The sequence below is a fragment of the Pungitius pungitius genome, chromosome 4 (assembly GCF_949316345.1).
Source record: "Pungitius pungitius chromosome 4, fPunPun2.1, whole genome shotgun sequence".
NCBI classification, from domain to species: domain Eukaryota; kingdom Metazoa; phylum Chordata; class Actinopteri; order Perciformes; family Gasterosteidae; genus Pungitius; species Pungitius pungitius.
Window position 1 is genome coordinate 22,436,334 of NC_084903.1, and position 5,634 is coordinate 22,441,967.

The following is a 5,634-nucleotide window of genomic DNA, read 5'->3' on the forward strand; positions in this document are numbered from 1 at the left end:
CCCACCCGCGCAGGTGCGTGGACTGGATGGTGGCGTTATCCATCACACCCTCGCCCGCTGCCCGCCTCCAATGACAGAGGAGCTGGCACGCTTCCAGCTAACACACACACACACACACACACACCTATAGGTGAAGGGAGATAGACACTCGTTAACATTCCAGGGCACAATGGCTCAGAATGTCTCTATGCAGATACACACACACACACACACACACACACACACACACACACACACACACACACACACACAAAATCCAGTAAGATGAAAAAAAAATCTATATAATTACCATCACTTTAATTTGTTAAAATTCAGAACTTTTTTTCTCTTGCTAGTTTTTTTGTCACTTTGTGGGGTTCTGTTTCTAACATTCAAAACTTGCGAGTCCCTCTTTCACACACACATACACAATCCTAGTTTTAATATCTTAGCAAGACAACCATTTCTAGACTTTGTATCTTCGCAAGACACAATGTCTTCTGATGGAAATAACATGTTTACATATTTTTTGTTGCTTATCAAAGACATTGTAGGGCTCGATGTCATTGTAACCAAAGATCATCATAAGGTATATGGGGCATTAAATTTCATTAATATAATGAACTCCAGCTCAACACTACTCAACGCTTTCCTAGTACCATTTCTCAAACGACATTGCATAAAATAAACTCCTTAACACATAATATGTTCTCTTGTCTTTATTAACTTAGTAAAGTAAAAGCTAAAATCTCCCCATGCGGGCGTTTGATTGTGGGGGCGCGGAATAGTTTCAGTTACTCATTGGACAATTGTTCAGTGTTCAGAAATAAAAGTCACTGGGACAAGATTAACTTTATCATTGCCTACAAAGAGGCCTCACAAGAAGAGACTGTTAACACTGTCAATATGACGGTGCATCAGCAAGTTCACACTTATACTTTCGTCTCAAAGTAGTGATTCTATATGCCTTCCAGTCTCGCATTCGGAGAGCTTCAGGGTCTGCATTAATGCACTGTTGACACTCCTCTTTGCCTGGAACACTGTTCATGGTAATGCATCTCCGTAGATGCCGGTTCACCGCTGCCGCTTCCTCGGGTGTCCAGGTTCTTTTGATAGCAGTTTGTTTACCTAAGTAGACATAAAAGGAGCACAGAATTGACTTGTTTAAGAATTGTACATTTTAATTGCCACTGAAACACTATTGCATCGATCATCAATTGCAGTAATGAATTAGTTGGAATTTGGATAGATTGTAGTTCAGATTACTGTATGCTTTCAGACTAGGGCGCAATTAGTCATTATAAGAAATGACTCCAAAATACATATTGATCTATGTTTAATAAAACAATTTCATCCTTGGAGCTCCTTAGTGCGCCATAGCATCGTCTCCCTACTGTACTGATTGACTATAGAACCTGAGGTTAGATCCTGAAATGTGTTGTTAAAAGTATTAAAAGTTACTTATAGTTTGGACAAAACGGAGAGCCCCATAAGGAGTGGACTAGAAACATGTGTGTGTAAAGTTGGAACCCTTCAACAACATTTTTGGGGCTGCAGTGCATCATGTTTAAAATACCCCTTTTAAACATGCATCAGCTCAGGAAGTGGACAATTACCCCTGTAAAAACCTGAGGTTAGATCCTGAAATGTGTTGTTAAAAGTATTAAAAGTTACTTATAGTTTGGACAAAACGGAGGGCCCCATAAAGGGTGGACTAGAAACATGTGGGTGTAAAGTTGGAACCCCTCAACAACATTTTTGGGGCTGCAGTGCATCATGTTTAAAATACCCCTTTTAAACATGCATCAGCTCAGGAAGTGGACAATTACCCCTGTAAAAACCTGAGGTTAGATCCTGAAATGTGTTGTTAAAAGTATTAAAAGTTACTTATAGTTTGGACAAAACGGAGGGCCCCATAAAGGGTGGACTAGAAACATGTGGGTGTAAAGTTGGAACCCCTCAACAACATTTTTGGGGCTGCAGTGCATCATGTTTAAAATACCCCTTTTAAACATGCATCAGCTCAGGAAGTGGACAATTACACATGTAAAAACCTGAGGTTAGATCCTGAAATGTGTTGTTAAAAGTATTTAAAAATACTTATAGTTTGGATAAAACGGAGGGCCCCATAAAGGGTGGACTAGAAACATTGGTGTGTGTGTGCGAGGTTAACTTTAAATTATTTAGAAGGAGATAAAGACAGGAGGACCCCATAAAGGACAGACTAGAAACAAAATGTGTAGGGTTGTTATCGGTCTGTTCCTTCAATTTAAAGTCTACAGAATAACCCAATGATGGTTTCTGACGGAAAGCTATAACACAAAAGCCATTTTGACACCATCATACCGTGATAATAGAATTGCATCGTGCAGAATTGCAGTGTGTACATTACATATTTACCTGGGCTATGGCTTCCTCTCCATTGGATTCCTCATGGGAAGACAGATTTGAAAGGGTGTCTTCTGTCTCTATAGCCACAGCAGGGGCCTCATAGTTTGTCACCTATAATTGAGATATTAAAAAAAGAACAGACTTAGAACTTCCCAATAGTATAGTTATCTCAACAACTCTGTCAAGAAAAGTGTCTGATTTACTCTTAACTATTGTACTGGCAACATTTATGTTTAATTTAATGATGTAAATGCAACATCCTTGTCTTTACTGACACAACCAAACCCTGATGGTTTCTCACCTGATATTAAAATAAAAAGCAATAACTAATATATATCAGCTATTATAGATCTGAGACTACACCATCAGTATCAGATACACTAGCTGAATTAATGAGCCAATTCAAACAGATTTCAAACTTTATAATCTCCCAGATTAACAAACCGATGAATCAGTAAACCTATAACCAACACACCTTTTGACGCGATGGCCATTGTGAATCACCACCATAGTTGTAATCAATTTTCCGATCACCAACTCTGAATCCCAGCTTTAAATCGAAAACCCAGACAAGTATGCTGTCAGCCAAGCGACACATATAAATGTACAACTATAATATTTGACAAAAGTGGAGAGGCTTAAAACATATATTCAGCCTGAAAGTAACTGCGTGCACACACACACACACGTCGTTTTAGCCAACCTTATCGGGATCTAGATGAAGCAGTGATATAATGAATCTATAAATTGACACACATTAGCACAGACAGTGATTTGTTGCCAGAAGTCTGTTTTTAAATCTGTTTAAACTGTGTTCCTTGGTCAGGATTTTGACTTTGACTACTTAGTATTTGTGTAATATTAACTACCGAACAAGAAAGCTCCACTTACTGATAAATGCTGTGAGTTGATCTCTTATTTCTAACATCACATTCTCTAGAGGAGGTTTTAAGTTCAGCATAAATGATCTTAGCAATTTACTGGGTAATAAGAGAATATCAGAAACCCAGAGTGAAACTGTTAGCCGTTACCCTGAATCCTGCTATATAGTACAGGGCCCTGGTTTCCTTAACACTTGTTATTGCAGAACCAAGTCTACAAACTAGATGAAAGCAAATAACAACACTATCAAAATGCACAAAGGAGAACATACACATTATTATCTACATGCTGGGATCAATTACCAAGGCTGAGTGTCTGACCAGTGCAATCCTTATATTATTCGGTCTGCATGGTTGGCATCGTAACTTCTGGCCCCATGAAAACCCCCCAAAACACAGCTATCTGCTTATTGAGCCCTTCTAGAAAATCCTCTAAATGATCACATTGTAACGTCTGCACACAACCCCACACTATTATATACACTGCAAATTATCCTTTAAAAAATCCTTTAACATCTTTTGAATGACTTCACACATCAAATCAAGTTTTACAGCACTGTTATCACGTCACGTCAGCTGTTTGAGATAGTTTGTTTACTCTCAGCGCTGCAACGCCAACAGACGTACACGTAAAACCCACGGGACAAACGGCGCAGATGTATACAGACACCGTCTGTTTCACGGAGGTTATCAGTTATGCATGTTTCCGGGCCTCCGGTTGAATTACATAGCCGCGAACGGAGTCGTAACTCTCCGTATGAAACAAACGTGTCCACCATCCTTTGCCGTCCTCAGTCAAACAACAAACCCAACTCATCAAAGCAGATGTATATAGACACCGACCCCCGTGTTTTAAGAAGTGACTCACGCTGCTAAAAAAACGCCGATTTCCGTGTTTCACGGAGGTTATCAGTTATACATGTTTCCGGGCCACCGGTTGAATTACGTAGCAGCGAACGGAGTCGTAACTCTCCGTATGAAACAAACGTGTCCACCATCCTTTTAGCAGTCATTTGCAGTCAGTCCATAACAATCCTTACTCACCAGCGCTGCACTCGTTATTCTAAGCCTTTGCAGTCAGTCAGACAGCCTAACTCATCAACATTGCATGCGTTCGTCTAAGCCACACTAACATGCTGTTGGACCCGCCCCACAGACATAAACAAAGCCTCCGATTGGCCGAAAGTGACGATCGCGGGAAAATCCTGTGATTGACAGTCACCCAAAGCGGCACACTTTTGCCGTTCAGAGTAACAAGATTACGGTTTTTGTGACTAAATAATGCGGCAGTAATCGCGTTGTCATAACAAATGTTAATATTATACTTATTCATCAGAAAAAATATCTTAAGTATAACAATGCTGTAGCTAACAGTTAGCATTTTCTGATCTAAAACTAACAGTAGAAGCTAGCAATATATAGCTAGCTAGCAGCTAGCAGCACCAAGAAATTGTAATTTACAGAATAAAGTGCTACTTTATTAATCCATTAATATACTGTGGGTACAGATTGAGAAACAGATAAAAAAAAAGTCATACTTTAATACAAAAACCTACCTTATTCTCTGCAAAGTTCCCAGTTGAGCAGCCAACACTGCATGGCTTTGGTATGCTGAGACATGAGATATCGCTAATGACTTCACGAAAAATCTCGCGAGATTTCATAGTGGCCCCTCATTGGCTGAACCCTTACACACACCAGGAAGTGTGTGTGTGTGATGTTATACCACCTTTCCAACACTTGGGGCACTAGTGAGTAAAAAATCCACACACACATCACACACACTTTTCCATACTTTCTGACTTTGTGAGACATGTGCTAAAAAAGCGACAGGCATGTCAGGGGAGGCTTGTGAGCCCATATATGATGATCATTCTAGTGGGGTCCCTCATTTTGGGCCCCACAAGGTTGCTGGGCCCCACAAGATTGGTGTTCTCCCTGTTACATGGCCCCACAAACTAACAACTGCAAGTGCACACACACACACACACACACACACACACACACACACACACACACACGTCCTATTTGTCCTGCGTGTACACACATGAACACACACACACACACACACACACACATGAACACACACACACACACACACTCACACACACACACACACACACACTCACACACACACACACACACACATGAACTTACACACACGCACACACACACACACACACACACACACATGAACACACACACACACACACATGAACACACACACACACACACACACACACTCACACACACACACACACACACACACTCACACACACACACACACACACACATGAACTTACACACACACACGCACACACACACACACACACACACACATGAACACACACACACACACACACACACACATGAACACACACAC

At 40.7% G+C, this 5,634-nt stretch overlaps 1 long non-coding RNA gene across 1 annotated transcript; it reads right to left on the reverse strand.

Annotated features, from left to right (window-relative positions):
- Positions 1-283: 283 nt before the first annotated feature.
- LOC134127311 (uncharacterized) lies at positions 284-5,224 on the reverse strand. The gene is made up of 3 exons (XR_009956043.1): positions 4,808-5,224; positions 2,380-2,481; positions 284-1,107 (listed from the first exon to the last, which is right to left on the reverse strand). It is a non-coding gene; the product is annotated as an uncharacterized LOC134127311 (long non-coding RNA).
- Positions 5,225-5,634: the final 410 nt, after the last annotated feature.